We start from the raw sequence: 13,126 nt of genomic DNA on the forward strand, positions 1-13,126 counted from the left end.
CTGGAGGCAGGAGCTGATGCAGAGGCCGTGGAGGGATGCTGCTTACTGACTTGCTCCTCATGGCTTGTTCAGTCTGCTTTCCTGTAGAACCCAGGACCATCAGCCCAGGGACGAACCCCACCCACAATTGCCTGAGCCCTCCCTCATCAATCACTAATTAAGAAAATGCCTTATAGCTGAATCTTATAGATTCTCAATCTAGATTTCCCCCCTCAGATGACTCTGGCTTGTGTCAAGTTGACATAAAACTAGCGAGCACAGGATCTATAGGGTCTTGGGCTCTGTTCAGATCTGACTTGGGAAAAGTAAGAACCCTGCACATGTGGGCTTTGAGTCCCCAGAGACATGGAGGATGAAGGTTATACCTGGCTTTCTATCACTGCTCTGCCTGGTCCATGGTGGTGAGCAATGTCTTCCAGGGGTGCTGCTTGCCCCTAAAAGCTTCAGACTGTGCTGTGTCATCTTTACTGGAGCACCACACAAAGGCTGCATTGATCAGATGGCAACCCTGGTGTCAAATCCCTTAGTCTTTGCCTTGCTGGGCTCCCATCTCCAGCTAATTAATCAGAGGGACCCAGCGTGCTCGCCCAACCAGCCATTTCTACAGGTCTGGCCCAGGCAGGGCCCTCTTTGCCATACTCAAGGGTTCTACCCAAGGGAGGGTTGGGGCATGCCCCTGGGGAGGCTGGGAGCCCCTAGGAAACTTTGACCAGGACAGGAGCTAGCTGCTGCTGCTGCGTTCACTTCTTGGCACTGGTAAGTGGGACTCACCAAAATGTAATGCAGAGTCAGCCAGTGAGGTCAGCATTGGCTGAGAACCCCAAGATGAGTGGGAGAGGCCAGGGGAGAGAGGAGAGGAGTGTTGGAACAAACAAAATCAGAATGTAACCCTGTTTTTTAAGCACCAACAGGAAAGGGAACATTTTGGGGCAAAGTGCCTGGCTCCCCACTGCTGTCTGGAGGACTGATGCCCGATCGTCAGGCTGCCAGAGGTAGCTTTTCAAGCAAGTAAAAAGGCTTCAGGAAAATAATCTATAAGCCTTTTTGCAAAGAAAGCCCCATACACCAGATCAGACACTAGGAATTCCACTGCACTGAGAAAACAGTCAGTAGGGACTAGGTCTGCTCTGTGATTTGAGCATTGCTTCTGCTTACAGACAACCCAGAATCCTACAAGCCAATCCCTCTGCCCCAGACACATACCAGGAGGGTGAAGGAGTGATCTAAGCATGGATATTAGACACGTTCAGATCTACTGGGAACACTTTTGGTCTTAAAAACATTTCTTATTACATTGGTGTGAGCATGCACTTATGTGCAAATCAGAGGACACTGCAGGAGTTTGTTCTCTCTTCTACCACACTGGTTCATCAGGCTTGGTGGCAAGTGTCACGGCCCCCTGCTGCTCACTTACCTCCAGGAATTACCCCATGCCTGCATACACTCACAAAGAAATCCCCAGCACTCTGACTTTGAGTTTCTCCATCCAAATGCCACATAGAGCTGCAGACATTTGTCTGCTGGAAAATCTGGAAAGGACTATTAAGCATACAAGATACCTGAGCCCATCTCCTGAAGACTAACTTTATGGGTCTAAGAAAGGCTTCCCAGAATCTAGACTTTGAAAATGACTCCTAAGGCCTGGGGAGATGATGCACAAGTGTACTTACTATGCAAGCATGACGTGAGCTCAAAACCTAGAACATATATGTAGAGAAATTTTAATCCAGCAACATGGCAGTTCTGGCTAGAATCTGGCCAGAATCTGGCCAGAATGCAGACATGCCCCCAGTTGCAGTATGATTTACCTGGAATACAAACACACCCTTAGTACACACCTTTAATTACTAACAATGAAGATAAAGTTAGTTTATAGAAGGAAGCAGCATGTTTGACAATAACATCTAATTGAGGGACAGACAAAGTGATGAATCAGAGAAAGATTTGACAGAATGAGTCATAGATAGGATATGCCCAATTCATATGAGAACAGCAGTGGAAGAGAGGCTACTTAAGAGCAGGGAGAAAGAAAAAAAAAGTGTGTGTGTGTGTGTGTGTGTGTGTGTGTGTGTGTGTGTGTGTATGGCAGTTTTACCAGGACAGTTTTACAGAAACAGATTACAGAAGGAACAAGCTAGACACAGGTAAAGACAGAATGAGCAAGAAAATGAGAAGAAGCCAGAAAGTTAAAACATATTGCTAAAGTTTATATGAGGCCAAGGAAAGCAATTGAGTCAGAAGCCCAGAGAATCCAGATTGAATCAGTCAGCTTGGAATGTTAGGTTGTACAGAGGCTAGAAGCTTTCAGGTCTAGGCCTAGGGATGGTTAGAACTGAGAAGGAAACAGCCAGGCCATGTATTCACACAGCCTAAGTACGGTTCTCATGTCATCATTCCATCTGCAGAAATGAGAGTGACATTTTACACACATGTGAAAAACCAAGCATGGCCATGTACTGTCCTGCAATGCTAGTGCTATGGAGACAGAATGGTGTGGCTTGATGGCTGCCAGTCAAGCTCTGTATTCAATGAGAGACCTTGTCTCAAGGAAATGGAGTGTAGATGACAGAGTGGACACTCAATATCCTCCTCTGGCCTTTGTACTTGTGTATGGGCGCGCGTACACACACACACACACACACACACACACACACACACACACACACACACACTTTAAAAAAGAAATGGACTGAAAAGATAATTTCCCCAGTCAAGTCTATCCATGTTAGGCAGTATCAGGACATACATCGCCCTCTTCTGGACGCAGGTACATGAGTACCTGCGTACCCATGTCTACATACCTACCCATACACAGATTCACACATATACAGATAATTAAAAGCAAAATAAATCTAGAAAGTAAGCAAGCAAAAGGGTCCCTGGAAACTTGTGATTAGGGGCGAGCCACAATACTTCTGAACTGAGTGGCATGAGTGGCCACCTGGGCTTTGACCATGGCCGTTGCAACCACAGCGCAGTAGGTGAGACAAAATGCTGAGGACTGTGCCTATGGGGACCTGGGAGTGGAGAGGCCTAGGCTGGCCATGAGCAAAGACACAGCATTCTGAACAGGTGGGGAGGCGAGGTTTTGCTTGAGTATTCTGTGCGTTGGAGTTTATATCCCAAACCTGGATAATACTTTTGAAATAACACAGGGCTGCTGTCAATGGAATGACGAATCCCAAGGTGAGCACCCACAGGGCAGTTCACAGCTGTCGGTAACTCTAGCTTGAGGAGATCCTAACACAGGCATTCATGCAAGTGAAACACCAGTGCACTAAAATGAAAATAAATATTTTCTTTAAAAAAAAAAAAAAGAAAAAATACTGTGGGGGAAAAAAAGAAAAAAAAGATGTGAGCTCTCAGTTTCTGGTTATGTTCTTTTTTCTTCTTCTCGGCAACAGGAAGTAACTGATAAGACTGCTGTCCTTATGAAAGGAGAGTGTGGGATGCTTGCCCAGTTCTAGGTGGGTTGTCCTCTCATTCTAACAATGCCTCATGTACCCTTACCAGACCTTCCCTTATGTTCATTCTATCATTTATTTACTTATCCAGCTAATCTAGCTTCTATCCTGTACCTGTCCCTCACCTGTACTTTATCCTACATTTCACCCTTTTTGTCTAATTAAAAAAAAAACAACTTTTCTCTCAAATATAAGCTGAGCACAACTGTTATCATGTTGTAATTAAAAGCATAAAATATATCTAACACCCAGTCCAACATGACTAGGCAGCTGTCCTTGGGGCAGTGGAATTAGCATCAAAATACAGATAACTTCGGGGCAAACCGCAACACCCCAGAGTCCAATCTTCTTTGTTTTTAAAGCGAAAGGCCAGTGTGTTAGTTGCGTACATGGAAAAAAAAACACACCTTAGAAGATTCTAGGGTCCTATGCGATCAGTGCCTGCCCATGTCTGCAGCACCAGCTTTCTTTTCCTTTGGGGACAGGGCTCTAACCTAGGTAAGGCCTTCTTTCTCACAGCTACCAAGTTCCCACCTCAGGGCCTTGGCTTTCATTTGTTTGTAGGACTTTGCCCAGTCACTTAGGCTCAGCTGTTTCTTCTCTTCATCCCAGACTTAGCTCAAAAGAAGCCTTTTCTGACTGCCACCTCTATTGCTCTAATGTCCTTACCCTGCTCCATTTTGTGCCTCTCTTTCCACTCCTGCCCCATCCCAACCCCTGAGCAAAATAAATGGAGCATGGACTGTAATCTCACATTTGAGAGGTAGAGGTTGGAGGGTCAGGAGTTCAAGGCTATCCTTAGCTATGTATCACTTTAGAAGACAACCTGGGGGATATATGAGTCTACTATACACACACACACACCACACACACACACACACATACACATACACACACCACACACACCACACACACACCACACACACACACACACACCACACACACACCACACACACACACACCACACACACCACACACACACCACACACACACACACATACACATACACACACCACACACACCACACACACACCACACACACACACACACACCACACACATGCACATACACACACACACCACACACACACCACACACACACCACACATACACACATACACACACACCACACACACCATACACACACACATACACACACACCACACACACACGCACATACACATACACACACCACACACACCACACACACCACACGCACACACACCACACACATGCACATACACACACACACCACACACACACACCACACACACATATACACACACACCACACACACCACACACACACCACACACACACCACACACACACACACACCACACACATACACACACACACCACACACACACACACATACACACACACACCACACACATACACACACACACACACCACACACACTCCTGTGATAGAGACCCAAACCTGATTTTTTTTCTTTAGATTAAATCCCAGCAGTACAATAGAATTCACATAGTTTGAAATATTAGCCTTCTGGCAGGATGAAAAAACAAAGTGCTTGTTTTTGGTGTATCCTTTATGTAAGCTAGAAAAATGTCTTTCAAAGGTTAAGTGCAAACATGATAGCGAGAGGTCTCCTTAAGTCTTGGTAGGAGTGAGTTCTGCATTTCTACCAAGTTCCCAGGCCGCTGACGCTCTCCAGACCACAGTTAGAATACCACAGGTTGAGGAGGCACGAGTTCCTTTGTTCATATGGAATTGGTTCATGGCTGTCATCTTGAATGTTGGGCTTCCAACATGGAGGAGGAGGCTTGGAAGTTACTGTGTCTAATTGGAGGTGGGATGGGGAGGTGCAAGGTGTACTAGTCCAATCACCATCCTCCCAATCAGTGTGTTCATTCCTCTGTAAATATGTTTCCCAGACTACTTGAGCAGCTCACCTAACCTATCATGGGTGAAGTCCCCATTCTGTCTTGGCAGATGGCAGACCAATGGCTTTTCTAATATGGATTTCCTATAACCTCTCATTCTGCCTTCCAAAAGCTAAGTGGTGCCCTGCAACTAGTTTTCTAGTAACGTTTAGGGAATAAGTACATAGAGAGATCCATTCTCAAAAAACAATAAAATTTATGGAGGTCCTACTGTGTGTCTGCCCCACTTTAGAGCTTCCCAGAAGCTGAGTGAAGAGGTGAGCTGAAGACACAGGCACTCTAGTGATAAACGCAAATTGTTCTATAATGGAAGCTTCTAGAACAGAGTGGTGTTTGGATGTAGCATACATAGGTTTGGTGAAATGAGTGCTCTCATCTTGTCTTACTCAATATTTGGCAAAAAACCAATCACTTCACGTGTCAGTGAGAATAGAAACAGGGAGAGAGAAAGGGACACAGACATCACTGTGCACCAAGGTCTTAGGTCTTAGTGCTGTGCTCTGCTCTGTTTCTCCTCAGCAGCCTTATAGACTCTCTGTCTAATGCTTGGAGGAAGGAGAGTAGGCAAGACCACCAATTTTGCTCAGATGGACTCAGAAATAATTGAAAAGACCTTGACCCTCAGGTTTGGGGCTGATTCTGAAAGATGACTAAGATGCTTCCCAAGCAGTCAAGAAAAAGAAAGTGTTCTTAGGTCAAGGACTTGGTGCGTCGGGTTGACGGTGTGTGAGGATGAGGAAGCTCACAGAATGTTCCAGAATCAACAGCTAGCGAGTCCTACAGTAAGCCAATGGGGAGCAGAGGTGTGTTCAGTGGGGAAACACAGAGCTGGGGGAAAGGGCAGCTTGAAGTTCCAAGGGTGTGGCTGACACTCTGCTGAGGAGGTCTACCATACTGTAAATGCTTTAGTGTGGGGGCCCTTGGGCGTGTGCTGCAACTTCTCAACTCTCTAAAGGTGAATGAATGATGTGGTCACAAAAGTTTCTCAGTCACTCACAGCTGAGTCCTACAGAACCTGTCATAGCCATTCTTAGTGGAAGGTCACTACAAACACAGGCAGGGTTTGGAGGTGCTTAGAGGTCACCATTCGCCGCTAACATGAGCCACAGGGTAGCCGGGAGAAGGATTGTGGAAAGGGCTAGAATAGAACCAAGAAGCTTCACTTTGATTTCATCGACAATAGAAAACCACTAGAGAAATTCCTGCCCCATCTAAAGGAGCGGGAGAAAAACCCATGAGTGCACCCTCACGCTGGAGGTAGAGGGATCCGTGTTGTTTGTTTTGTTTTCTAGAACCAGGATCTCACTATGTCTGGCTTCCAATTGGCTCTGTTGCCCAGATTTTGTAGCTTCAAATTCCTAAGCATCCCACTCCAGCCTCCCCAGTGCTGGGATGACAGGTGTGCACCCCCACACCCAGATATGAAGGGAGTGATGAGATCTATGCAAAAAAACAAGGCATAGCAGGCACCCTTTAAAGGCCTTAGCAAAAGCTATCTGCATATGGAGTGCTAATTAAACTCTTACTTTTTGGGTTTGTTTTGCTTTCCAATGAAAACAAACCCCGCCCTCCGTTGGCACTTGTTTGTATCATTCTAAGCGCTTGAAAACAACAAATGGCATTTCCTTAATTGCTGTAAGACAAATAATATTTATTAACACGAGTTGCCTTTGCTTGCACAATACAGCGTATCAGGGCTTTAATCCTATATGTATTTAATTCCAGGAGCGTGACTCAGAGTTGGGAGGGCCACCGCTGTTGGCAGGGAGGATGGAATTATATTCAAAGTGGGCTGGTAAACACTGAAAGCCTAACCTCTGAAAATAGATGCCTGTGCGTATACACATAAATACACTTATTTCATGTTTGCTGACTTAAAGACTGGACAGCACGCAGCCTGCAAAGCCTTCCGAGCTATCCGTTACTCTAGAGTGAATCCCGTGTAGCTAATTGATTCTCACAGACGCTCCCATTGATTTCCGCCAAGTGCTTGCATCAGTACCCGGTCTGCAGTCTAACCATGCCTGGGCAAAATAAGCCGTAGAAGAAGTGCTCAGTCTCCACCTCAGTCAGCAAAGAAGTTGCTGCTGTCATTGACAGATGAGCCTCGTCCTGACATCAGCGCCGGTTGGCATTTGTTTATGTTAATGAACAAGCAAGGCAGGTAAAGATGTATGTTGTAACTTCATCTGCCCGTGACACTCGTGGCCTCCTTGCTACAACATAAAACATTGGCAGCATCTTCCCTCAAACGTCTTCGCTACTCGTGATGCGGTGGCTGCTGATGTCCACGCTGAGTGTACTCCTCACTACGCTTACAGCATTCCGCCACTTTGTTTGGCTTGGACAATCAATTAGGCAATAAGTGCAGTCATGATTAGCAGTTGCCCATTTCTCTGGTGTAAATAGTCTCGAGAAGCACACCACCATAGAGCATTCCAAACCCACGAATCCCCAAACTCAGCACTCCTGGCTGTGTGGCAGAAGTTCACCTGAGTAGTCCCACCTACTCCAGTTTAAAGCTCCTTTGTCTAGGACGGCCTCTTGTATTCCAGCACAGAGAACCAACACACTTCTTATTAAGATGACGGCATGAACAGTCCCTGAGTGCCAGTCTATAAAATAAGCTGAGTATAAATCTGCTTGTTATCCATTCTCGAAAGTCAGGCGTGGAGGTGATCCAGAATACATCCATTTTCAAATGTTCTTAGGCCTAAAAAAGGTTTAATTTCAAAATGTTTTTAGGCAGGGCGGCACAAGCTTTTAATCCCAGAACTCAGGCATGCAGAGGCAGGCAAATCTCTGTGAGTTTGAGGCCAGCCTGGTCTACAAGAAAATTCCAGGCTAGCCAGGCTACAAAGTAGACCTTGTTGCAAAAAATAAAAGCAAACACAAGTGTCTGGGCCCAAGGTTGAGCTCCTAGGCAGCAAGGTATCTCTTACTGTATTTTCTTTCTTTGTCGAAACAAACACAGAACGTGGGTAACGGATCGGGAGCACTAGAGCAGAGAGGTGGTGTAGCCAGGAGTTCATCTAGGGCATAGCTCAGTGGAAGAACGCCTTTTAAAGGGAGGATGGTTCAGAGGTTTAGAGAAGCTTCAATTCCCAGCACAGAAGTTTAGAACCATCTGTAACTCCAGTTCCAGGGGATGTAATACCCTTTTCAGTCTCTGAGGGCACTGCATGCATGTGGTGCACAGTCATACATGAAAGTAAAACAGTCACATACAATAATGACAAAAACATTAAAGTGTGTCTGTGTGTGTGTGCATGTTTGTGTGTGCATGTATGCATGTGTGTGTGCATGTGTGTGTGCATGTATGCATGTGTGTGCATGTGTGTGTGCATGTATGCATGTGTGTGCATGTGTGTGTGCATGTATGCATGTGTGTGCATGTGTGTGTGCATGTATGCATGTGTGTGTGTGTGCATGTGTTTTAAAGCTGGGGGAGGGGTAGAGAAATGATGACTCAGCAGTTAAAAGCATTTGTTGCTCTTCCAGAGGAATGGGGTTCAGTTCCCGTTTGGGGAGTGAACAAGTCCCTTTTGTAACATAATTTTGGGAAAGTACTCCATGAGGTGGAGGAGAGAGTCCCAGTAACATTTCCCTGCTCACATTGCGGGTCCCTGAGGGTACTCCTATTTTATTGCATTGTTTACCATGTAGTTCCTTTAAGGCTCAGATCTGTCCATTCCAAGAGTAATCATTTACGAGTTAACTGCAAGCAAACTGGAAGTGTCAGTGTTAAACCAGCCAAGCCTCCAGAAAAATCCAGAGCTGAGAACATTACTTTTTCCTTTGGCTGGACAGTGAGAAATCTGAGGTTCTTGGGAATTACTAGAGGCAGAGCACTCCTCTGGAAAAGGGACTGCTAGCCAATCTTACTAGGCGCCAGGCGTGGGCTTTTCTCTCCTTCTTCCTTTTGGTTTCCTGAGATGGATAGAGTTAAAGGATGAAGGAGTGTGTTGGCTCTGATCCTGTGAAGGATCAGAGGTCTCTGTGCTCTGTCCCTTGGCCCTGCTGGTTTGGGGCCTGAAGGGGAGGTGAGATATCCTCATGGAAGAATGCAGAGGAGGGGTGACACTCACTCACAGCATGGCAGAGGGGAATCAGAGAGAGGGTGGAAGCCAGACTCCCAGTATTCTCTTTGAGAGCAGGCCTGCAGGGACCTAGGAACATTTCCACCAACAAAGGCCTGTCTGTTAACTTCCATTACCTCCTAGAAGCTCTGTCAAGAGGATGCTGATGATGTCATCAGAGGCCTACAGGTCTCACTGTGTAGCCCAGGTTAGCCATAGTCTAAGAGAGATCTACCCATTTTTTCCTTCAGAATGCTGGCATTAAAGGTATGGCCACTGAAAGAAAACAGGAAAACAGGTCTACAGCACTCCTGACACACAGGCTTATAGGACAGTCTAGCCACGGTCAGAAATAGCAGAACAAAGTAACACTAGAGATAATCTGATGGCGAGAGGCAAGCGCAGGAACCCGAGCAACAGAAACCAAGACTACATGGCATCATCGGAGCCCAATTCTCCCACCAAAGCAAACACTGAATATCCAAACACACCAGAAAAGCAAGATCTAGTTTCAAAATCATATTTGATCATGATGCTGGAGGACTTCAAGAAAGACATAAAGAACTCCCTTAGAGAACAAGTAGAAGCCTACAGAGAGGAATCGCAAAAATCCCTGAAAGAATTCCAGGAAAACACAATCAAACAGTTGAAGGAATTAAAAATGGAAATAGAAGCAATCAAGAAAGAACACATGGAAACAACCCTGGACATAGAAAATCAAAAGAAAAGACAAGGAGATGTAGATACAAGCTTCACCAACAGAATACAAGAGATGGAAGAGAGAATCTCGGGAGCAGAAGATTCCATAGAAATCATTGACTCAACTGTCAAAGATAATGTAAAGCGTAAAAAGCTACTGGTCCAAAACATACAGGAAATCCAGGACTCAATGAGAAGATCAAACCTAAGGATAATAGGTATAGAAGAGAGTGAAGACTCCCAGCTCAAAGGACCAGTAAATATCTTCAACAAAATCATAGAAGAAAACTTCCCTAACCTAAAAAAAGAGATACCCATAGGCATACAAGAAGCCTACAGAACTCCAAATAGATTGGACCAGAAAAGAAACACCTCCCGTCACATAATTGTCAAAACACCAAACGCACAAAATAAAGAAAGAATATTAAAAGCAGTAAAGGAAAAAGGTCAAGTAACATATAAAGGCAGACCTATCAGAATCACACCAGACTTTTCGCCAGAAACTATGAAGGCCAGAAGATCCTGGACAGATGTCATACAGACCCTAAGAAAACACAAATGCCAGCCCAGGTTACTGTATCCTGCAAAACTCTCAATTAACATAGATGGAGAAACCAAGATATTCCATGACAAAACCAAATTTACACAATATCTTTCTACAAATCCAGCACTACAAAGGATAATAAAGGGTAAAGCCCAACATAAGGAGGCAAGCTATACCCTACAAGAAGCAAGAAACTAATCATCTTGGCAACAAAACAAAGAGAATGAAAGCACACAAACATAACCTCACATCCAAATATGAATATAACAGGAAGCAATAATCACTATTCCTTAATATCTCTCAACATCAATGGCCTCAACTCCCCAATAAAAAGACATAGATTAACAAACTGGATACGCAATGAGGACCCTGCATTCTGCTGCCTACAGGAAACACACCTCAGAGACAAAGACAGACACTACCTCAGAGTGAAAGGCTGGAAAACAACTTTCCAAGCAAATGGTCAGAAGAAGCAAGCTGGAGTAGCCATTCTAATATCAAATAAAATCAATTTTCAATTAAAAGTCATCAAAAAAGATAAGGAAGGACACTTCATATTCATCAAAGGAAAAATCCACCAAGATGAACTCTCAATCCTCATCTTCTATTGGTTTATATACAAGTGTGCAATTTCTAGGCTTGAAAGTAAAATGATGCTATCTGGTGCTGGATAGAGGAGCCTTATTTTTTATTATGGCAGCTTGCTATTTTTGTAACATGGTGATTTGGTTGAACACAATAAAGTACAGTAGTAACTGATCTCCCCCTCTTCCTGGATGAGTGAGGAGATGATTAAATGTTGATGTCAGCATCCATGAGCATATTCAGATGAGCTTCTGCTTCTGTTGAAAAGGATGCTGTGTTTGATTGTGGTCCGAAGCTTTGAAGCACTACTTGGCATCTCCTTCCTTGGAGGTCTCACTGTTTTAACATAACAGATTTGATAGCTTGTTGGTAAGGTGAGGTCCAGCTTGTCTCCACTAGGTCATCTTCATGTGAATCTGGTGGTTATACGGTTTTGTTCTAGGGATATTTCATTTTTTAAATAACGGTTTTAGCTGACATTCATGGAGAGAATGAATCCTTAGAAGTGTGCCACTAGTGAAAGGAAATCCTGTCTAGAGTATGTTTCTTTACAAAGCTGTGTCACACCATCCTTTGGGCCCTCTGCTGGAAAAGTAGAATCAAGTCTCAAATAATGCCTTTTAAATTGTATCCTCTAGTATTATAGATGTAGGACAGTACTGTATCATACCTCTGTGGATGTAAAATAGCTTGTACCTGCTTTATGATACGTAGTAGTGACCGTGCTTTATCAGAGCTGTTTTTAATGATGTTGCTCAGAATGTTTTCTTTCCAGATGATGATTGAGAAGCTAATTTAAAAAAAAAATGGTGCCAGGTACCACAAGAGTAACAGAACTGTGCTGTTTTCTCGGGTTTTGTTTTTTTACTTTTTTTTTTTTTAATGGAGTGTGCTGGATGTCTCTACAGTTTTGTTCAGATGACTGCAGAACCTGGAAAAGCTGTTGCTGCTGTTGATGCATAACACACTGCTATTATTGGTCTTTTTATATAAATATAAATATATATATACAGATATATAATTTGAATTTTTTGAAACTTTACCTGTGCTGTCAACTTTCGAAAAAAGTATCCCCGTTTACTGTGTTGAGTTGGCACTGTACAGAAATTAACAGCCATATTGGTCTAGAAATGTTGAACTTAAGTTTTTCCATTTGTACAGGGGTAACACACTGTATGAAATATGTAAGGTCTTATATACGTGGGTTTGATTACAAAAACTAATAAAGTATTCTCTAAAAAAAAAAAAAGGTATGGCCACCACACCTAGCTAGGATCCATTTTTTTTTTGTTTGTTTGTTTTTGTTTTGGTTCTTTTTTTCAGAGCTGGGGACCGAACCCAGGGCCTTGCACTTCCTAGGCAAGCGCTCTACCACTGAGCTAAATCCCCAACCCCAGGATCCAGTTTTTAAAAATAACTCACAGTGGTAAAATTGATCTGAAACGAACTCATAATGAATTTACACATAGTTCTCGCTTATCCAAACTTCTGTGATAACAAACCCTTTCTCTCTCTGCTACTGTTCTGATGTGGTTTGACCCTAATGGTTCACGTGTTGGAGCCTTGGCCTTAGTGTCGTGGTGGGGCTGAGGTGGGGTCTAGGAGGAGTTAGGCCACTGAGGGTGCTATTCTTGGAAGCAATAAAGGTAGTTTTGTTGGGATCTTCATTAGTTTTCATTAAAGAGAGTTCTAAAATAGAGAGTTTGATGTCTGTCTCTCTGGCTTCCAGCCTGTGATCAATCTCACACATAAATAATTTCAACATTATGCTACCACCTACCATGAAGCCACATGGAAGGGGCTGCTTGATCCTAGACTATGCACCTCTGTCCTAGTTTGTTTTCTGTT

Source organism: Rattus norvegicus, chromosome 6 (genome assembly GCF_036323735.1).
Source record: "Rattus norvegicus strain BN/NHsdMcwi chromosome 6, GRCr8, whole genome shotgun sequence".
NCBI classification, from domain to species: Eukaryota; Metazoa; Chordata; class Mammalia; order Rodentia; family Muridae; genus Rattus; species Rattus norvegicus.